Source organism: Protopterus annectens, chromosome 7.part1, assembly GCF_019279795.1.
Source record: "Protopterus annectens isolate FY-2018-M chromosome 7.part1, PAN1.0, whole genome shotgun sequence".
Taxonomy (NCBI): domain Eukaryota; kingdom Metazoa; phylum Chordata; order Ceratodontiformes; family Protopteridae; genus Protopterus; species Protopterus annectens.
The window spans coordinates 283,193,289-283,217,719 of NC_056740.1; positions in this window are offsets into that span (position 1 = coordinate 283,193,289).

Below are 24,431 nucleotides of genomic sequence, written 5' to 3' on the forward strand. Positions count from 1 at the left end.
CTGTACATATCCAGTGAAACCCTGCATTATCTGACGGGGCTCATCATAAGCTTGGCAAGTAGCTATGCAGTAGGATGAATGTGTTGACAGACAGACATTTGACAATATGTATGTCATAACTACATTATGGAAGCCCTCACTAGCATATGCTGTACAGATGGTAGTCTACAGTTACCTTCCACATGTCGGATCATTACCCAGTAGGGGATATATATTGTGACACAGCTCACACACCAGGGATACAACAGGGAGGCCTCGGAGTCCAGCTATGCCTGCAGGTGTCCCTGTTGTCAGTACTAAATTTAGCACTCTACTCTTGCCTGGGAAAGCACTGTCAACAGTAGTACCGCCATGTTACACTACATACCAGTGTGACTGCACGTACCCTGGGCTAATACCCCTGTATGTCTCACATTCACATGGATAACAGTGCTGTACAGGCCTCATATACTTGTGTTCCCCAGACATGACACTCACACCCCTTGCTACTGTAATGACAGCACACAGGTGGATGTATTGTACATGACATTACATACACTTATTACAGATGTCATTACCCTGCTATGTTATCGGACTGGGAGGTGTGGACTGTTTACCAGGACTAAGCCATGCTTAGCACGTATCAACATTGCTCCAATATAACAGTTAAGCTGATTTGCGCACTGGTAAGTGATGCCTAGACTGTGTTACCCATAGTTTAGCACCACTTAGCTTCGTGCAAACCCACACAAACGCAATTAAAACTGATTAAACTGCCTTAAACACTCTGTATCTGACAGCCCTTGTTCTGCCCAGCAACAAAATGAACAGCCCTTGCTCTTCTTGAACCCAGGACCCTGTACACTATAGTCACCACACTTAACCACTACACCATGACCACTGTGAAGACAGCTGTTCTTTTTCCAATATATCTGTCAATACACATATTGATTAGTATTGAACAATTGCCTTTACTTCCATAGTTGTGTAGTACTTGCTATTAATATGACTGTTGCATCACATATGTTGTTTGATCATAATGTACACATATCAGATACTTATGGTGAGATACATCTGAGAAGGTATACACAACTTTGATGTTTACACATGACAGGAATATGGATATACACATATACATATGTTGATATATGTCTTCATGTACATACATATGTATATTCATACATATGTCTATATACACATCTGTATAGTACATCATATATATATATATATATATATATATATGGCCATGTGTAGATCTCTTTGTATATATGTATATATATATATATATATATATAGCTATATATCTATGCACATTCTATGTGTACAGATATGCCTATTTACATAGATATATATGCAGATATCTATAACTATATATGCATACATATCTATTCTGATATACCTATTACTGTCAATATATATGTGGATATCCATAAGTATATGTTCATATGTATCTATATCTGTATATGTGTAGACATATATTGCTGTGTATATGTATATATTTGATTGTTTATATATATATATATATATATATATATATATATATATGTGTGTGTGTGTACAGATATATATATATATATATATATATATATATATATATATATATATATATATATATATACACATATATCCATCTATGTATGTCAATATGTATATGTGTATATATCTATATAGATATATAGATAATTATATGTACATATATGCTCACCATATGTCCAGAACATGGAGTGGAGTCCTACCTCAGCCCCAATAGTCCCAACCTCTTAGTGCAAGGGGATATCAGGTATGTATTGCAGGTATATATGTAGACTGTTGCTACTGTAATAGAGGTTATCGTAACAGACATGTTGTGTGTGGGAGGTCACATCTGCTTTTAACATGTGTGCCATTGGCTACTGACAGACATCCTAAGGACATCATAGTACAGTACTACTGCTATCACAGTAATGATCCTGTGGACTACAGCAGAGATATGGCCAATACATGTGGACAGTCTGATACACTCTCATCAGCCCAGAGGTATACACAGAACACCTTAGTGCAAGACATGTGGACCAAGCCTGACAAACAGTCATGTAGATGGGTATATCACGTAAATACTGGAATGTGTATGCCCCCATAGGTTATGCATTCACACACTCCTGTCTGCCCTGACATATAATAACTGCTGGTGCAGATGTCACATGACCATATACTATCCACTAGTTAGTGACATACATCCATACAGCATCCCACTACTTTGTTAGAAATACATGACAGTTATGGTGGCCCGGCAGCAGTACATTTGGCAAATATCTGGACATAACATCACACTGGGTAAGTACACTAAGCTGCTAGGCATGTAATTAGAAGTTATGTACCTACCATAACGTTCCATGCTAGTTGTCTTCTCTCGCCTTCTTTCTTGCTGGATGGGTTCGGAGCCGATCCTCGGCTCCGACTCGGCACTTGCTAAGCTCAAGAGTCACTTTTACCAGCTCGAGGCAGCCCCATATCCCATGATGCAAGGCAGAATATACCCAGATCTCGTTTGGTACTTATAGGGAAAAACACCTAGCACAAAAAACTTTCCACTAAGGAAAGAAGAGCAATTAGCCTAAACAAAAAGGGCTATAATGGGAACCCAGATAACTAACTGGCGCCCAAAGAAGCAATCTTCCTGACAAGGGAGATCAAAGTCTGTCCAGGCAAGGGGGCAGGAGGGTCAAGAAAGAAGGCAGAGAAGACAACTAACATGGAACGCTATGATAGGTACATAACTTCTAAATGTTAAGTTGTCAATCTCGCCATTCTTGCTGGATGGGACCACGTCCCTAGCACCTCTATCCTGGGTGGCTCAATGGAACAGACTCTTGAGAACAGAGAACCAAAACTGGCTCTATCCCTGGAGGCCAAATCCAATTTGTAATGAGAAACAAAGGTATGAGGAGTGGCCCAAGTGGCTGCTGCACAAATAGTATCTAAGGGAAGTCTAGCCTGAAAAGCTGTGGAAGTGGCTAAGCTTCTGGTGGAATGTGCCTTTGGTTTTGAGCACAGCTGTTTGCCCCTAAGTTGATAGATTTCGGAAATGGTGGAAGAAAGCCATCTAGACAAGGTCACTTTGGAAACAGGAAGGCCTTTCTTATTCTCAGCATAAGAAAGAAAGAGCTGATCAGACTTTCTGAATTGTTTTGTTCTGTCCAAATAATATCTGAGTTGGAGGTGAACATCAAGATAATGTAATTTTTGTTCTGATCTGTTGGAGTAATTGGGGAAAAATACAGGGAGATCAATAGATTGGTTTAAATTTGTTTTTGAAGCAACCTTGGGCAAAAAGGAAGGATTAGTTCTCAAGGATACTCTCTCCTTGTGGAAGACCAAATATGGGGGACGAACAGAGAGGGCATGCAGTTCTGACACTCTCCTAGCCGAGGTAATAGCGACAAGGAAGAGTGTCTTCCAAGAAAGAAACTTTAGAGAACATGAAACAGCTGGCTCGAAGGGAGGAAGAATTAAGGATGTCAGCACTAGAATTAGGTCCCATTGAGGAGGAGGTCTCCTGACAGGAGGATTAAGGAGAAAAACTCCTCTTAGAAAAGCTTTACAAAGCCTGTGGGACATAATGTTGTGGTCTGCAAAACCGACATGAAAGTTCGAGATCGCAGCTAACTGAACTTTGACAGTGGAAGCTGAAGAACCCGAGTGAAGGATTTCCGCTAAAAAATCCAAAACTGCATGAACAGGGGCAGTAAAGGGATCTATATGCCTTGATTTCGCCCAAAGGAGAAACGCTTCCACTTGCTAGTGTAAATCCTTCTAGTAGAGGATTTAAGGGAAGCCACTATGATATCCTAACAGGGTTAGAGATCATAGGAAGCCTGGCTAAGGAAGGAAGTGGAGCAACCAAGCTGTGAGGTTGAGAGAAGGAATGGACCGATGCAGCTGACCCGATTGGTGGATCAGAAGATCTGGCACTGGGTCCAGATGCCACGGCTGCCAAGAGGTGACGATGGAGGAACGGAAACCAAATTTGACGAGGCCAATACGGGCAATGAGAATCATTTTGGCTCTCAAACGGTAGCTTTTGAGTACCTGTGGTATCAAAGGAAAGGGAGGAAAGGCATAAAGAAGTCCCTGGGGCCAATCTTGGGTAAGAGCTCTGGGGATGGCCTGGAAGTGGGAGGAGAGAGAAGAAGTCCGGGCATTTGCTGTTTTGGGGAGTAGCAAAAAGATCGCAACATGGGCGGCCCCATTCTTGAAAAATCTCCTCCACTATAGATTGTTTGAGAGACCACTCGTGAGGCATGAGAATAGCTCTGCTCAATCTGTCCGCTAAAATGTTGTTTTTCCCAGGGATATGCGTTGCTACCAGAAACCGATGAGAGGAGATCGCCCATTGCCAAAGTCTGAGAGCTTCTCGACACAAGGGGTAGGACTTGGTTCCGCCCTGCTTGTTGATGTACCACACTACGGACATATTGTCCGTGTGAACTGCAACTGTTCCCAAGGGAAGAAAGTCATTGAGGGCTTGCAACGTTAAAAGCACTGCTCTCATCTCTAGGACATTTATGTGCAGGTGGTATTCGAACGGTTGCCACGTCCCATGATCCATCCTGCCCTGATAATGACCCCCCACCCGATCAGGGAGGCATCCGTAGTGACTGTGGCTACCGGGGCCGGGGAAACAAAGGGTCTGCCCTGATGAACCTGGGGAGAAGAAATCCACCAGGATAGATGGTTTTTGCAAGTTTGTGTCACCAGAATTTGATGATGCATGGGGAGTTGTTGGTAGGACCATTGGGTGAACAACAGCCATTGAAGGAGACGCATGTAAAAGTGGGCCAAAGGAAGAAGAGTAATGGCAGCTGCTATGAGGCCCAATACCTTTAGGACCAGTCTGGCTTGCACCTTTTTGCTGGTAAGGATGATCCGCACATGGTTTTGGATATCAAGGATCCTGTTGCTTGTGAGGTTTGCTGATATCCGGACAGTGTCTAAATTTGCACCTATAAAAGTAATAGATTGGCAGGGCAATAAGGAGGATTTTTCGTAGTTGATAGAAATTCCTAAATGAGTGCAGAGATTTAGGGTGCAATCTCTGGCTTGGAGAAGTTGATGCCTGGTGGTGGCTGAGAGGAGCCAGTCGTCGAGATACGGAAACACCTGGAATCCTTGATGTCTCAGGTGAGCCGTGACCACTGCCATACATTTGGTGAACACTCTGGGGGCTGTAGTGAGACCAAAGGGCAGGGCTCTGAATTGGTAATGACTGGACCCCAGCCAGCGGAGAAACCTTCTGGAGCGCCTGTGGATTTTATGTGATAGTACGCATCCTGAAGGTCTATTGAGCACATCCAGTTGTCTTTGCCCAGAAAGGGCAAAATCGATTGAAGTGTGACCATCCAATCTTGTCTTTTCACAGACTTGTTGAGTCTGCTGACGCCCAATATTGGTCTCCAATCTCCGCCTTTTGGGAACCAAAAAGAACCTTGAGTAGATTCCGGCTCTGAATGGTCTGTTGGAACTGGCTGAATGGCCCTTTTGTAGAAGCTTTGATACTTCTAATTTTACGATTTCCTTAGACCGGGTGGAACATCTGGAAGGGAATTTTGTGAGTGAAGGACTTTCCTCGAAAGGAATCTTGTAACCTCGGATATGATCGACTGTACCCATTTGTCTTGTGAAAGGGAAAGCCAGGCTTCTGGGTACAGCGATAACCTTCCCCCGACTGTCCCCAAGGATGGACAGTCGAGCAACACCTCAGGGATGCTGGAAGGGCTTGTCAGAGAGAGGCTCTCTGCTTCCCTGGTTTTGTGGACCCCTCTGCCCCTAGGGCGTGCCTGTTATTATTACCCCTCTGCCTCTAGGGGTAAACTGACCACTGTATGCGTGACTCCCTGAGATTTACGGAACCACATCTTTCCGCCTTCTGTCCTTTAGGGTAAGGCCTAGAAGGGGTGGAAAACGACCCCTATGGCAGAGAGAGTCTTGCCGTCTTGCTCACACCTGGTCAACGTATCCTTCACCTGAGGACCAAACAATGTTGCTCCATCGAAGGGAGAGTTTGTGAAGGACGCCTTAAAGGGATCTGCAAAATTACAGAGCCGCATCCAGGACTGACGCCTAAGAGCCACTCCTGTCCCTGCAGCTCTACTCGCTCCATCTGCTGCATACGAAATCAGCCGCATGGAGGAGTTGGCTATGGAGTTAAGGATTCCTAGCTGAGAAGCAATCTTGTCCTGAGTCCCTGGAGCTGTAAGAACCTGTATTACTTCACCTAATTCTTTAAGGATGTCCCTTTGAAGTCTGGTGAAGTGACATAAGTAATTCAGCGAACGCATGGCAAAGGTCGCTGAGGAAAACATCCGCTTACCATACCTGTCCACGGTCCTAGAATCTTTGTTAGGAGGATGGACTGGTACGGAAGGATCTGCAAGTTCCTTCTTAGTGGCGGCCGCCACCACCATGGCATCAACAGGGACACCTTTTGTAAGGAATTGCTTTTCGGAAGGGGCTGTAATAAATTCAGAAGGCCTCCTGGGAACTGGTTCTACGGAATCAGGAGCTGCCCACGCCTTCCGAGCTATTACCTCCATGAGGGGGTCAAAAGGCGGAGACACCCAGGAGGTGGAGGGTCGAGATCCGAACGCCTCTAGGTATATCGACTCATCCTCGGAGGGGTTTATGGAGGGCCAGTTTCCTCTGTTTTAGGAGTTCTAGGATGTCTGAAAAAGAGACATCCTCAGAGGGGGATCTTAGACCCCTCCGACTCATCTAAGTCGGTATCTGAAGTTGTAGACTCAGGGAGTCTAGGTGCTTCCTCTTACAGGTCCTCTTACGGGAGGATCTCCTGAAGGATCAGGAGAATCCTCGGAAGAGGGGGTTCTTCCCAGTGGGGAAACCTGGGGCGGTGGATCTCTCGGTCCGGGAGCAAGAGAGTGGGAAGAGACATCTACAGCCACCATAGAGGGAGGAGCTAAGGGGATAGACTGCTGACTGAGCCCAGGGGCCAGCACACTCTCATCACCTCAAGGCTCCCATGCCAGGGAGATCCGAGAGACCGCTCCGAAGAAACAGGGGCCCCGGGTCCACCGAGAGGGAAGGCTCCGAGGCAGATGTCGGGCCGAGCTCACCAGCCGAAGCCCCGAGGGGAAGAGCAGGGTCGGACAAGGGTCCGATGCCACTCACCCCCTCGGAGCAGACAAGGGAAGCCCGACCACCGGATCCCTCCAACGAAGGTCTCGAGGAGGAGATAAGAGTAGAAGCTGAAGGAGCAGAAAGGGGTGGTATCTGCCCCACAGCCGTAGCAGTGACTAATCCCATAGACTCGGCTCCGAGCTCTGGAGGAGAGTCAAGGAGGAACTTGAAGAGGGTGTGGACTAGTAGTCGTCTGTTGAGATGGACTATGAAGCATTTGGGCTAGTGCCTGTGATTTTAGCAATCTGCTTACCACTCTCTCCAAATCGTGGTCTGACAGCCTGGAAGACCTAGATGATCGGCTCCGATGGCTCCGGCCCGAAGAAGAGGAGAGGTCGGAGCCGACAGTATCGGGTTCCAAAGAGGAGACCTGGACCTCTTCCTCGAAGGAACCATCGGAGCCGACGAACCCTCGGCCCAGACGGAGCCGACAACTTTTCGCCCGAGTGTAGTCAGGATGTATCGGCTCCAGCCGGAGCCGATACAGGCAAAAATAATGGTATCGGAGCCGGTCGGCCGATAAAGCCTTAGCCACATGGTGGTTGGAGCCGGTCGGAGCCGACACCAATGTCACAGTCAGTGTCGGCACCGATAGCCATCGGTGCCAAGATTTAGCTAGGGGATCGGCTCCAGCCGGAGCCGAGCTCAACTCCAAAGGAGTCGGAGCCAAGGCCAAAGGCTTAGAAACAGAAGCCTGGGCCTTGGTGGTCTTAGAGGGTTTGCCCGGAGCCGATTTGGCCGGGGAGCCCTCCGGTTTAAGAAGCCCTCTCAATATTAATTTGTTTCTCCTTTCCTGCAGGACTCTCTGGCTGAAAGAGTGACAGATAGCACAGGAGTCCTGCAGGTGGAGAGGTCCCAGGCAGTAGATACAAGAAGTGTGACCGTCTGTCAGAGACATCTTCTGACAGCACGAGTCACACTTCTTGAAGCCTGAGACCCTCTGTTCTTTTGACATAGTGAGTACACAAGCACCAAGACTCACACAGTCCAGTCAGAAAATTAAATTTTAATTTAAAATTTTAATATAAAGGGGAATATATATAAACCCACACACACACCCTGACAGGAAGGGATGGGTAGGGAAGAAGGCCTGACTAAATAAACACAAGTAGGGAAACGGGTAAAAAGGCTGGGAGACCCTACAACTATGTACAAATGACAATTATACTGAAAAAATTAAGAAAAACTAGGATTGGGGAGTCTAACAACAGTAAAAAGAATTACCACGAGCTGGCAAAAGGAGTACCTCATCAGCGAAGCGGCAAACGAGATCTGGGTATATTCCGCCTTGCATCATGGGATATGGGGCTGCCTCGAGCTGGTAAAAGTGACTCTCGAGCTTAGCAAGTGCCGAGTCGGAGCCGAGGATCGGCTCCGAACCCATCCAGCAAGAATGAAGGCGAGATTGACAACTTAACATCAGAGCATTGTGCAAACTACTGGCAGACTGCCACAACACTGGCCTACATTTCTTATGGGGAATACACATGTACCTGCAAATATAGAAGGCTCTACAGCCATGTCACAGCATAGAGTAACAGACACCTGTGTGAAAATGCATACCCACAACCAATGTGAACACAGCCACAGCCACATATGGTAAGCTAGCTTAATATTACAGTATATGGATTGTCTGATCAACACCATTCTCATATGTGCCACTCAAACACTAACTCTGCATATACTGGGCCACTGCACAGTGTGGTCTGATGCCTGTGTTTGGCCCTACAAACATGTAAGCCGATAGTGTACCATACACTGGAGCAGCATGTAACATCACATGGAACAGGACCAAGAACAATGACATCTACCGCAGTCTGTACACAGGCCAAGGTACATGTTCGCAATACACAGACTGATGACAATCACCATAAGTACACAGACCTCAGTACACACAACCACAGAATGCCCCGATTATGCCCTCAAATATAACCCCTAGTATAAATAACATGTGTAGCAGTCTGATATCTCACTGGCTTGTTATCAGATATGATGTCAATAAATAATGGTGTACAGAATATATGCACCTCTTACTGCATGACATATGTGCAAAGGTTGACAGAGTTGTGGCTGGAGGCACAAACACAGGGCCAATATTGACATGTTGCTGTGATAACCTCATACATTTACTGTTGTAACACGGTTTGTTGTGACATATGTCCTATGAGGGGTATGAAGTTAGTAACGCTCACGGCTGTCACCATGTACTGACTGAAATCCTCACACTATGCTTCTGCAGTTCTCAGAAAGGTGTTCTGTGAGTAACACAAGATACAAAAGGCACGACACACTGCCCAGTCTGCAGATGACCCTACAGATGGGGGTTTCCTCAAAAACATAGCACTGTGTAGACCAGCCATATTACACACACCCTGTTAAACCGACATTACTCCAAATGCAGAATAGCAACACTTACATTCTATAATCATGTCAGGCAAATCCCCCTCCTGTGTGTTGGCCTCTTTCCACAGTGTATGTTGTTAGAGGTAAATCTCAAATTCATCTGTGCTGTTGTTTGCCAAACACCAGATCTAGGTCCTGCTCACAGTGAATGAAAAGGCCTAACACCAACATGATGTTCCTAGATATTGGAGTGTGTTTCCATGCAATTGGCTATGGGAATGTTACCACAGATGTTCCATATGCAATAAGCTAGAGGAGGGCTGCAATTTGTGCAGAGGCCATCAGCTGATCATGAGCATCACTTACAAAACACAAGCTGCTGCCTAAGCAAAGCAGGTGTAGTTCTCCACATCCACCAGAGAGGGAGTGAGAGAGACAGATAGAGACAAAGTAAGTTAGGGAAGAGGTGGGAGAGTAAAACCCAAGCATGTTTGTGTCACACACCTACCAGTACAGGGTTTCAAACCCCTGACTGAATATGTATTGCTATCACATGTCTATGCAGTTATTGCATGCACCACATAGCTTACATGTTGATGAGCTGACCAAACGTATATGTGATGGTGAGTGGCATCTGCAACAGTGATATGGTAGGGATATAGTAGGTGGACTACATGTGCCTGTCCTCATGAACAGGTGTCAGCATCAACACAGCCACACTCTCTCAGGGACTCACACACATTGATACACTTGGCAGGGTCAGGTATATGCATGCTAACTAGTTAGTTTGCCACAATACAGTAATGTGCAGGTATCACATGCACCACAGGGGTTATCCAGAGGTTATATGGGCAAAGGGTATGTGAAGGTGTCTGGCATCAGACAGCATGCTTTTGTATGCCAATGGGAGTTGTAGTAAGTGTAAATGTGGTCGAAGGCATCATACACCACACACACAGACACAGGGAACCAGTACTGACATGCATGCGTGCATTGCTTCATGGGTGTGTGGTGGTTGACTGTGCCAGAAGGCTATATAACGCTAGGTGAAGGGTATACATTAGCATCAGGCCACATGACAATGGTCTGCACTGTGGCTCAGGGGTGTAGTGTCTGGATTGGCCCACACGGATGGGTACTGTATTCACCATCCAGTCACCTGGGTAACTATTTTGTGTGGCTATTGCTGTGCAATGCTTGCCATGTATGTGTTCTTTAGTCCATGACATGGACGCTGTCTGGGATGTGCACATGTCCCACATGCATGTACAGTGAGATGTGGGACTGTACCTGGGGTGTCTGGACAATGTTATGTACACAGACTGTCATCAGCAGATGTGCCAGTCCTGGCCTCATGTGGTGAAAACTGGTAATGGACAGCAGGTTGACCCTGCACCTACACTGATAGCATGATACAGGTATTCCCTGGTATCAGTGGCATCTGTCCATACAGAGCATGTGTTTAAGGCATGGTATGCCCTTTCTGGGTCACATTTGATGGCACCATAGGTCTTGCAGGCATCCAGTGGGGAACATAGGGAAGGCACACTGTCTGCATGTACATGCCTACTGTACTGATGGACAGGGTGCCATGGCCTATGTAATCCACTGCAATCACACCATGGTTACTATCTGTGGGCAATATGCAGGGTACTTACCAACATAGCGGTTGTTGCCTAGGCAAGTGTGTTTGTGTATGAGACATGGGTTGAGAGTGTTCTCTGGGTAATATAAGGGTTGCTAACTTTGTTCAGTAGGCCTTGATGTCACATGCAGGGTATGGATTGGCACCCCAGCCTCTCGCCTATATCACATCTGTTATCCTTGTAAGGTGGACATTATGAAATATAATAAGGACACCATATAAGAAATTTGCAAACCCTGCTCCACAGTGAGTTCAGTTGTTACACACTCACAGCCACCTCCGCACAGGACATGAATGCAAAACACAGACACACACACACACATTTGCCATGTCTGGGATTAGAACTCCTACCTAACTTGTTTATTTTACTACAACCTTACGCAGTTATAAGACGCGCCACAGAGATTACTGGAATACTCCTTTTCCAAAGGTGTATTTCACTGGGAATGACATCCGCAGGCTTGCCAAAGAAGGTCAATTGAGGTTGTAGTGACCGTGAATGGCCCCAAAGGCATTGCACCCTACACAGACAAAGAAACACACACATAAACATCCACACTTGCCATGCGTGGGAATAGAACCCCTACCAAAGTACTATATCACACTACAGCGTTATGCTGTTATAGGACACACCACAGAGATTACTAGGCTACTTTTTTCCCAAAGGTGTATTTCACTGGCAATGACTTCGGCAGGCTTGCCAAAGTAGTGCATGGAAGGTTGTAGTGACTGTGAATGGCCTCAAAAGCATTGCACCCTATTCCGACAAAGAAACACACACACATACATCCACACTTGCCATGTCTGGGAATAAAACCCCTACCAAAGTACTTTATCATACTACAGCATTACGCTGTTATAGGACACACCACAAGAGATTACTGGGATATTCCTTCCTCAAAGGTGTATTTCACTGGGAATGACATAGGCAGGCTTGCAAAAGTAGTGCATGGGAGGTTGTAGTGACTATGAATGGCCTCAAAAGCCTTGCACCCTACACAGGCAAAGAAACACACACACAAACATCCACACTTGCCAGGTCTGGGAATAGAACCTCTACGAAACTATATCACACTACAGCATTACGCTGTTATAGGACACACCACAGTGATTATTGGGCTACTCCTTTCCCAAAAGTGTATTTCAAAGTGAATGATAGCAGCAGCCTTGCCAAAGTAGGGCATTTGAATTGCAGTGATTGTGAATAGCCTAAAAAGCATTGCTCCGTACATAGACACACAGTTGCTATACCTTGGATAGAACTCCTACTTCACTAGCTTATTACACTACAGCATTATGCAGTTATAGGACACACCCAGAAATTACTGGACTACTTTTTCCCAAAGGTGTATTTCACAATGAATGACATCAGTAGCCTTGCTAAAGTAGGGCATTTGAATTGTAGTGAGTGTGACTAGCCTAAAAAGCATTGTTCCTTACACAGATACACACAGTTGCCATGTCTGGGTTTAAAACTCTTACCTAGCTAGTTTATCACACTACAGCATTATGCAATTATGGGACACACCATGGAAATGACTGGGCTATGCTTTTCCTAAAGGTGTATTTCAAAGTGATTGACATCAGCAGCCTTGCCAAAGTAGGGCATGTGAATTGTAGTGTGGAGTGTGACTAGCCTAAAAAGCATTGCTTCCCTACACAGACACACACACAGTATTCATGTCTGGGATTAGAACTCCTACATAACTAGTTTATTACACTACAGCATTACACAGTTATGGTATGCACCACAGAGATTATTGGGCTACTCCTTTCCCAAAGATGTATTTCAAAGTGAAAGACCTCAGCAGGCTTGTCATAGTAGGGCTGGGGGAGGGTAGTATGTGTACATGGGCCATAACCCATTCATCTAGAGGTAGACACACCACACTCAGGCACACACAGGTTTATATTGCGCAGGTACGTGTATACAACTGCTAGATGACTACTGCCTTGTACAGTCATGTTGCACAGCTAGCACTTGCACCACAGAGTCTGTAATGCTGAGGGATATCAGTGGCTAATGTCTACAGTGAGTGACATTTACACATCATGTGGTTGTAGCCATTTGGCTGTGTGCTGGGTGGGACAGGCCTCATGATGGAAGGCTCTTTGTCACTGTCACTCTCTTCTACACATCTATGTATGTGTACGTTTGGCATATTATAGTGTGTTGTCCTTGGATATATGTGTGTATTCCTATCCAATGTGTATGCAAAGCATGACTGGTGCATACTGAGGAGTGTATGCACTAACATCTGCAACTGTCAGATATATATGGACCACTGTTGTTGGCAGACATGGGCTTCATTTGTTTAAATGTGTGAGCATGCCCAGTATTACCTTTCAGTATGTTGTTGTCTGACATTACCTTCATTTGTGTGAGCATGCCCAGTATGCCCTTCTGTATTGAATGTGAGGATCCATTCCAGGTAGTTTGCACTCCAGTGCAGACCTTTGTCTTCTACACCTATGGGTAGCAAACTGTTTCTGCAGGTTATCTGCAGATGGGTTGGCAATATGAGGTCACATTGTGCAAGGGATAGTGTGTACTGTAGGTGATAGTGTCTGTGCTGCTTCTGCTACATGGTACTGGAGTTAGCAGAGATATTCAGACATGTACTGTTACACACTGCAATGTTTTATGTTCTCAATTACTGTCAGGTGGACAGTTTTGCTCACAGTGATGTCCTGGGAAACACAGGGTGAATGCAGCTGTGTTCAGTATTGTGGTCAAATGCCTACATGTTCATGGAAAGTTATGCCATTCTGGGGGGGGAGCTGCAAACACTTGCGGATGGGTCTGTGTATCCAGTTCAGCACCATGGTACAGTGATGGCAGAGGATCCCATACTTGTACATCCATCAACATAATAGTATGGCCTTATCTTGCTGTGGCAATACCTCACAGCTGTACAGATTCACACAGGTTACCCAGAGGCAGGGGTCATAAGTCAGGACATTACCCCTATTGTGGTGTATGGGCAGGTTTGTAGCCACCCATTTTTGTGTTTGCAGCCAGGGATAGTATGTGTACACGGCTGTTTGTCGGACCTTGCACATTCCATGCTGCCCATGCTCCCAACCCCCTCTATTATTCTATCTTCTTCCATACATTATGCGTACATTCTGATACTTTCCCTATAGTTATCACCTCATCACAGCTGTGTTTTGGTGTTGGTCCACAGTTCATGCAGTGGGACATGGTGGACATGTTACTGTGGTTTGTCCACATGCCCTTGCATATGGCTTATGTGGAGTGTGTTAATGCCCTTGCATATGGCCTATATGAAGTGCGTTAAGTTATTTGGGTGTCCATGACATAACATACATTGGCAGTACGGATGTGACACAGACCTTTCGCACAGGCCTGTAGGCCATTTGGTGGTGATGCAGGCCAGCTGTAGCAGGCCGTTGCATTCTGTCAGTCCTACAGTCCCAGACTGCCATACAGTATATATTCCTATGGGGTGAGACGGTAGGTGTGCTAGGTGTTCATGCCAATACTTTCCATCAGTATTGATCAGGTGGTGTGGATGCTGGCAGGGTGCTACTTACAGCTAGGGACACACCTGCATGGGACACCTGCACTGCATGTTGCATTCTTTCACTATTGCCATACACAGGTGGGGGTCATATTGTACCCATTCCCAACAGCAGGGATACGACCAGAGAGGTACCTGTGGGTGGTCTTTGGGCGAGCTGGGTGCATGTGTGCTATGGACACTACTTGCATCTGACTCACAGATATGCATGGAGCATTCCTGTTATGCTAGCTTGTGCAGGGACATCAGCCGTGTCCCAATACATCAGTCCTATTTCCTTTGTGATCTGCGTTCAGCCAGATGACATCAATATTCCCTACTACAAGTCCAGAGAATGTGATGCATACCTGTATGTACAATTCCAAGGGTGTGTCCATTTCATGGTTACACATTATATACTATGTCTGGAGTACTTTTCCCTGTGTACTGCTTGTATATCTAGCCCAACAGTCATGCCATGTCCATCTTTCAGATGGTGACTCATATTACCACCATACATTTACAATGGCTTACTGCTAGCATGTGTTATACTGGGGGAATTGTCTTTGGCACTGCAGTTGTGAGGACTTGGCCCTGTCATTGGCAGTAGTGGGCAATGGCCACTAGGTCAAACCTCATGCATACATTCTGACCACTCTCACACAATATGAAACACATACCAACCTAACACACACATACCTGCATACTGTACACATGTCACAATCTATCCTGCTACCTTGGCCACCTCAGATCACCTGTGTTCCACTGGTATTATACCTACACATACATGTTAATACATGTCTACATCGGATTGGAGGGGGCACACCTGACTGTTGCTACATTTCTACACAGGATTGGGGGGGGGACACCTGACTGTTTCTACATTTCTACACAGGATTGGGGGGCACACCTGACTGTTTCTACATTTCTACATAGGATTGGGGGGGGCACACCTGACAAATGTACACATTTGCTATGACTGTACTGGTATGACAGGTACTCCATTTCATCTTGTATTCTAACCTATCATGCTGACTAGAGGCATATCAGTGTACTACAGCTCTTAGGTTTGATTGACCTACATATCAGTTTCTAACTTCCTACCCTTCATAACTAACATACTACTGCCTGACCTGCTGTAGTCTGTCTGTGAAGGCCTGGGTGGGTGGTTACCCATAGCCATCATTCAGAGGTGTTAGCACAGCCTTCGTTTGTGTTTGTCTACACCTGTCCTGCTGGCTGAGAATGTTGTTGGGTATGTGAACCTCCCTGACTGGCATGTGTGAGTCATATGGACACACATGGCTCAGTAAATTTCCTGCAGTGGGTTTTGTCGCCATGTGCAGTACTGGCTACTATGGTGACACCAGTATTTGTTACAGATCTCATGGTGCCACTATAGGTGTCTACTATCTGTTGGCATCCCATTCATCCATCCAGTTCCCTTGCATGCTCAAATCCATACCACAGATACATGTAACATCACATACTACTCCATTCGGCAATTGGTACGAAGAGTGACTTACTTTGTGGGTGTGCCAGTATGTCAGATGCACACAATACACTCCCTATACATGGTTGAGCACAGGTAGTGTCATGTTTGGCATCCCTTTTACTGTATGTGCGAGTCAGAGAGTTGTGTCATTCCCTGGGTCCCTCCTGTGTCAGTGTATGCTATGCATTGCCTCTTTGCCAAGGCCAGGGCATACTGGACACTCCTCCTTCTGCCTACGGGGCAGGCTCATGTTGTTCCTCCTCCGAGTCATTCTGTGCCTGTGCAGGCCTTGGCAATGGTGGGGGGCTGTGTGTCCCTGCCTCATGCTGTCCCTGCTGCAACTGTTTCCACAGGATCATACTGTGTAGCAAGGCACATACGATGACAATTTAAGTACATGCAACTGGGGAGTACTGCAAGGCTCCACTGGATGTGTCCAGGCAACAGAATTGTGACTTGAGCATTTCAAACACATGCTCTATTACAACTCTGGTCAATGCTTGTGCGTCATTATGGAGTTCTTGTTCGGGTGTGTGTGTATTTCTGATGGGTGTCATCAGCTACGGCTCCAGTGCGTGACCAGCATCCCCCACTAGGTGACCGTAAGGGATGTCCCCACTGGAAAATCTCTGGTACAGCTGTGTCAGATGCCAGATGTGGGAATCATGACAGCTTCCATGGCAGCCAGCACACACATTCATTATAATGCCCTGGGCATCACACACGACCTGGCAGTTGATGAGAGGGGAAGACCTTGCAGTTGATGTAGACCCTACCCCACTCACCAGGTGGTGCTTTGATGCATATGTGCATGCAGTCTATAGCACCCATTACCTCAGGTTATTCTGCTATTTGGTGGAAGAGATGCATATTGCTGGCCAATGCCTCACAGGTGTTGGGGAAATATACGTGCTCACCGGCAAGTGCTGACATGGCATCCAGGAAATGATGGAGTACCCTGGATGCTGATGCCTGTGAGATCCCCATTAAATCTCCAGTTGGCCTTTGGAAGGTACCTGTAGCTAGTATTCTTAGGCCTACACATACCTTGGTATCTACTGGGATGGGTTCTCCTCTGTTAGTTCTTGTGTGTGAGGCGTGGCCGGCACAGCTCAACAATTTGCTGTAGGTGGTCCCTGTCCACCCTATAGTGCTCCACTATCTCCAGCTCATGTAGCCCCTGGTAGGTTACCCTGGCTCTGTACACTCTTCTCTGTCTCCTCACTGTGGGTTGGTCAACAGCATTCTCATTCTCACCACCCTCAGCCTCTTCCACATGTTGATGTATGATAGCTATTGCAGCACCTATCATTTTGTTGTTTTTGTTTGTTAAAATTCCTCCACTTGTATACACCGGTGGTACAGTGTATGTGGGAAAAAACCAGAGGGAAAGGTGTTTGCATAGTTTATAGTAGTGTACTGGGCTGGGCTGGTCAGCTGCCTGTGTAATTGGCTGATTCTGATACATTTAACCTGCCAGCTATTCCAGTTCTCCTATATTATCTTCCTACTGCTGTTTTCCCTTCCCATTGCCTTCCTGTTTAAGCCTCAGCAGCCTCAGACACACCCCCTTGCTTAGCCCTGCTAAGCTAAGGGCAAACCCGAGCCACAGGGCTTCAATTTGCTTACAGTATGCCTGACACAGCCCCCTATGCTGTAGGCTAACTCCTAACAAAAAGCTATTCCTGCTCTTACACTGTTGGGTGCTGATTAGCATGCAGGGGAAATCTGGGATTCAGTATTATTCCCCTCATTTGGATAGGATTACCTGCTGATACATAGTTACAGGTCTCACAACCACTATTCACTGGCCATGTTGTCTTCTGCCTGCCATTGAGTATAATGGCAAAATAGTGATTTTGCTTAGAATGCTTATTTTAAGATTTTTTTTTAATTTTTCGCCTGATCCCATTTGTGCACCGCTGCTCTACGCTTAAACAGCCGAGATCCGCTAAAAAAAAATAAAAGTCAATTTTTATTTTTGCAACTGTTTTCCATGCCAATGGCCATATATTTGGCCATTGGCATGCTTTCTATGTAATATCCACCCTTTATTTGGAGCTGTCATGGCTCCATTTTGTAGTTTGCAGAAATGTATTCAGTTACTAACCGAGTACATTTCTGCAGATTACACTAATCCTGCATGGCCTGCTTCCAGCTTCCTGGATTGCAAATTCACCTCATTTGCATGGATTTCACATGCAAATGGGGTAATTTGCATACAGGAGCTGAGTCCGTGCAGGACTAGTGCAGGAGCGCTCGTGCACATCCCTACAGCCTATTCCTGGATAGCACGGTAGACATATTGCCTGCTGGAGCTCCTGCACTAGTCCTGCACACCATGCAGGGCTTGTTGAATCCGGGAAAGCCTTTTGTCATTTGACTTTAAAATAAGTGAAACACTGGAGAACTAATTAAACACCTCTGAACGCATTTGATTATTTTTTCATCTAAATTGCTGGAATCCATCTCCAGTACTAAGGCTAAAACATGAACATCTTTTTGTTGAACTGTTGCAAGGCTCTTCGTCACTGCAGGTTTGTCTTCTCCTTTTCTAGTTGGCTTTCTCTTACTTTCTCCAGATTTCTTCTTTGCTGGCATCCAGGCAGCATAGTGACTTATCAACAGATGAATTTTACTCAAATAAATGGCTTTTGGTGGTTGTTTTCCAAAGTTTGTTTTCACACTGGAAGATCTACTCAATCTGTTGATCAGTGCACAGCCATCTTAGAAGACCATAAATTACCTTACCTTTACTCTTCATGTCGAAAGAAAAAGGAACTGAAAGAAATATGAAAAAATATCTAAAAAGCATCATGTAGTGAGGCAAAGAATGGATTACGATCATGTAATCATCTAAATCTATAAATTACTGGAAAAAAACTTGAATATACATGGAAGAAACTTCCAAATTAATTTAAGTCCAATTAGAACAGCAGGCTCAAGACATGTACTTACTGATTAGTAGCACAATACTTTCAAATGTAATGATGCTAACCAGAGAAACACATTATCTTATTATATAACAAAAGCAGCACTATTTTCCATATGTCAGAATCATTATGTAATACATGGAGCACTGCTATTACACTCTGAATTCAAGAAAAAGATAAACTTGATAAGCACATCTTTAGCATGAGACTCAATCTTAATAGCACTTAGGGGTCTTAACAAAAGCTTATTAAGGACATCTAAGTGTTGCTAAGATCGAGTCTTGCACTAGGAACCAACAGCATTCAGTGCTGCCTGGCAAAGAAAAAGAAGTTATGTCTTACCATAACGTTTCATCTGTATTGTTAATCTTCATTCATTCATTACCGATGGGTATCGGTTCCGTCCTCGGAACCAAGCCAGCCATTTACCAAGCTCGCACCAACCCTAAACTCTCGAGCTAAGATTTTATCCACAATGCCCTTTCCCCTGTTACCTCAGATCGAGTTTGCCAAACAAAAAGTAAAGCAGAGGGTATCTCTGGTCAGAGTGAACCTATTCAGATGACACAGGAGCCAAAGCAATCCCCTAGGAGCCTTTGGAGGGGGAAGGAGGGAGGGTAGTAATGAATGAATGAAGATGAACAACACAGATGGAACATTATGGTAAGACATAACTTCTTTATCTGATGTTGTTAATCTTCATTCATTTCTTACCGATGGAACAGAGTCCCCAGCTACCTTTGTTCATGGGTAGCCCTTATGGAAGAATTTTCCTGAGCACCAATTTGTGATGACTGATGAAAGTATGAGGGTTGGCCCACGTTGCGGCTGCACAAGTGCCATTCAGAGAGGCTCTAGCATGGAAAGCTGCAGAGGTGGCCACTGACCTGGTAGAGTGGGCTCTAACTCTATGTGGTACTGAAAGGTTATTTTTGTCATAAATGAATGTGATGCAGTTTCTCAACCATTTGGCTAATGTCACTTTGAAAACAGGGCCCCCTACTCTAGGTCCTGAAAAGGTCACAAAATAGCTGATCTGATTTGCGGAAGGATTTTGTTCTGTCTAGGTTAAAACTTATTTGTCTATGTACATCCAATGAGTGAAGACAATACTTTCCTCTATTAGAGTGGTTAGGAGATCAATTGTCTGATTGATGGAGAGGTCTGAAATAACGTTCGGCAAGAAGGACGGGTTGGTTTGGAGTGATACTCTCTTCTTATGAAAAATAAGCTAGGGACATTAGATGCACAAAGCTTAAAGTTCTGATATGCATCTGGCTGACGTGATGGCTACCAGAAATAAAGACTTCCAAGAGAGGAACTTCAAATCACAATCAGATGCAGGTTCAAAGGGGGGTCCAGTTAAAGTTTGCAAGACTAATGAGAGATCCCAGGGTTCTATTGGCTCTCTGAAAGGAGGTTTTATGTGAAAGACTGTTTTGCAAAGCCTGTGAGACATAAGGGATGAGTCTTGAAAACCATTCTGATAATTTGAGATGGAGGCCAAGTGGACTCGGATAGTTGAGGCTGATGCACCTGAATCGAGTAGATGTGCTAGGTATTCAAGGACGGTGTTAATAGCCGCTGTAAAAGGGTCCATCTTTTTCTTCTGTATCCATATTGAGAATCTCTTCCACTTGCTGAGATAAGTCCCTCTGGTGGATGACTTGTGAAAAGCAATAAGTATACTGCACACTGGGGAAGATATGTCACTCTGCCTGGTGATCACTGGAAGTGGAGGAACCAAGCTGTCAGCTTGAGACTGTGGATGTTCGGATGAATTAGTCCTTGTGGGTGAGAGATCAACTACGGGGATGGCTCTAAAATTCATGGTTGATCTAGAAGGTGAGGCCAAAGAAAAGGGAACCAAATCTGTCGAGGCCAAAAGGGGGCAATGAGCATCACTTTGCTTCTCAATCGGAGTGCTTTCTTCAAGAACAGGGGAATGAGGGGGAGAGGTGGAAAGACATATAGCAGACCCGAGGGCCAATTGTGGACTAGAGCATCCCTTGATGACTCCCCCGGTGGGGGGGATCAGGGCAAAGTAGTTGCTGCATTTGTGATTGGTTGGAGAGGCAAAAAGGTTGCAGCAAGGCTGGCCCCAGCATTTGAAAAGTTTCGCCACTATCGGAGGATTGAGGGACCACTCATGCAGCTGAAGAATGCATCTGCTCCAACTTGTCTCCAATCATGTTGGAGCTCCCAGGAATGTGCATTGCTATCAGAAAGCAGTTGGAGGCTATTGCCCAATGCCAAATTTTCATAGATTCTCAACACAGAGGGTAAGACTTGGTTCCCACTTGCTTGTTAATGTACCAGACCACTGACATGTTGTCTGATTGAATTGCAATGGTCCCTGACAGAAGGATTGAGTGAAATGCTTGCAATGCTAAAAGCACCGCCCTCAGTTCTAGGACACTGATATGCAATCGGGCCTCTGTTTCTGACCAAGTACCTTGGACTGTCCTTCCTTGACAAAGCCCCCCCATCCCATAAGGGAGGCGTCCGTGGTTACTGTGGCCTTGGGCTGATGGGGACAGAACGGGGGAGACCACTGTTGTCTGTCCGGTTTCATCCACCATATTAAATTCTGCTTGCATCTTTGAGTCACTCATATCAAGAAAGATAGAGGATGCTGTAGGGGATACCATTGGGTTTGCAGAAGTCTCATGTAGAGTCTCACTAGAGGTACTATGGTGATAGACACTGCCATAGAACCCAGCAGCTGAAGTACTGATCGGGCTGGGGATAGATTGTGACAGAGTATCATCTGAGCCTGGGATATTATCCTTAGAAGCCTGTGATTTGGTAGGGATGCTTGACAATTTTCCGTGTTCAGGACTACCCTAATGAACTCTAGGGATTGAGGAGGGGTTAAATTGCACCCTTTCCAGTTTATTGATATGCCCAGAAAAAGAGCTACTTTCAGGGTATATGAAAGAGTCTCTTCCAGTTGACGCTCGGTGGGGGTGGTGAGGAGCCAATTATCCAAATATGAAACACCCAGAATCCTTGTAGTCTCAAGTGAGCTGTTACTACTGCCATACACTTTGTGAACACTCTGGTGGCTGTAGAGAGTCCGAAGGGCAGTATGCGGAACTGAAAATGATCGGCCCCTGTGCGGAAGTGAAGATATCTTCTTGAGCGTTTGTCCATTTTTATATGGTAATACACACCCTAAAGGTCTATTGAGCACATCCAGTCATCTTTCTCTAAAAAGGGAAGGATAGACTGCACCGTGACCATCCGGAATTTCTCTTGCTTGACAAACTCATTTAGCACGCTGAGATCTAGAATCGGTCTCCAGTTCCCTGTCTTTTTTGGCACTAAAAAGCACCATGAGTAGAATCCGGATCCTATTTGGTCTGGTGGGACTGTTTGGATGACTCATTTTTGAAGCAGCTTTTGAATTTCTAGTGCTGCTGCTTCCCTTTGACTGGGTGGAACATCAGGAAGTCAGGTAGGAGGGGTGGGATAGAGGTTGAAAGGGATGCGGTATCCTCTGGTGAATATCTATTGTACCCAAGAATCTGTTGTTATTGTTAGCCAGGCAGAAGGGTACAAAGAGAAACGTTCCCTGACTGCTTCCAGAGGAAAGCAACCGGGCTGCTCTTTAGAAGTGCTGGTAGGGTTGGCCAGAGAAAGAGTCTCTGGAACCCTGGTTTCACAGACCTCCCCTGCCCTGAAATGGGCACCTTCCATTAGAGTTACCACCTCTGCCTCTAGGGGAGAACTTGGCTCATGCGTCATGGAAAGGACCCTGTGATTGTTTTGTGCCACATCTGTCCGCTCCTCTGGTTCCTAGAGTAGGAGCACTGCGGAGCTGAAAAATGCACGCCCATGGCAGAAAGGGTCTTACCGCCTTTCTCGCACCTAGCCAATGTGTCTTTAACTTTAGGGCCAAAAAGTGAAGAGGCTTCAATTGGAGCATTCAAGAAGGAGGTCTTGAAGGGGTCCGTAAAGTCACAGAGGCACAGCCAGGCATGACATCTCATGACCACGTCTGCACCCGCCGCTCTAGCAGCTCCTTCCATGGCATAGGATATTAGATGCATGGAGGAGTTGGAGATGGATTCAAGGGGGGCTAGCTGTGCGGTCACTTTATCCCGGACCTCTTCAGACACAGCTCCTGCTAAGGTTTCAGAGAGTTCGTTGATCAAGTCTCTCTGGAGCCTGGTGAAATGTGCCAAATAATTCAAGGATCTAATTGCGAAGGTCGATGAAGAAAAGACTTGCTTTGCTAGCCTGTCCACTGCCCGAAACTCCTTGTTGGGTGGGTGGACAGTCTGGCTTTCCTTGGCCAATTTTTTCCTGGTAGCTACTGCCACCATCATGGCGTCTACAGGAAGACCCTTCGATCAATGTGGGTGCTGTTCCAGGGGTGATAAACTTTTGTCCAGCCTCTGAGAAATCAATTCAATGGTGTCAGGACATTTCCATGCACGCTGCATGACGAGCTGGACAAGCTCGTCTGCAGGTGTGGTCACCCAGGAGGTAGGGGGCCAGGCAAGAAAAGCCTGCAGGAACACAGAGTCCTCTGAAAAAGGGCTGGAGGGCTGCCAGTCACCTCTCTGATTCAAGATCTGAAGAATGTCAGCAAAGGACACCTCTTCAGAAGGTAACCATGGGGACCCTTCCCAGTCATCGTAATCCGTGTCTTCGGTCAAAGACTCTTCAGGGGAGTCGACATGCTTCCTTTTGCATGATTTCTTACGATGAATTTCCACAGTGGGACATTCTGGGGAAGACTCCGAAGAAGCGGCACCCTAGGGGAGGGTGTCCTGAGACTCTTGTGCCCGCTGTCTAATAATATTGGCTTGTGTCAACTGTGGCGCAAGTAGAGAAAGGAGTAGTGATTCCGACACCATAGGCTTGCCTACTAAGGCAAGGGCCCTCTCCATAGCCTGGAAGGCCAGCCAGCTCGAAGAGGGATGGGAGCCCGGAACCGAGCACAACAACCTTGGAACCAGGGTCACACCCCACCCCGACAAACCAGCCCCCAAGCCCAGAGTCTCAAGAGGGCTGTGGACCGAAGGGAAGCCCAGAACCGTAGATGGCCCCATAGAAAAAATAGGCGCCACTCCAGGGATTCCGGTGCCCACAGAACAGCCACACTCCTGAGAGAGTTCCAGTGCCAAGTGCACCAGTAGCCACAGGGATGGCTCCGATACCACAGTGCGTCTACCAACGGCACCAAAGCAAGGGGTGTCAATGTCAGTTCAGGGGGCTTCAAAACTTGCTCAGAAATTGAAGAGGGAGAATAGCCTGGAGTCTGTGTAGAAAGCTGGCTACCTCCAACGGAGAAAGTAGTCTTGCTGAAATGGGGATCCCTCTGGCCG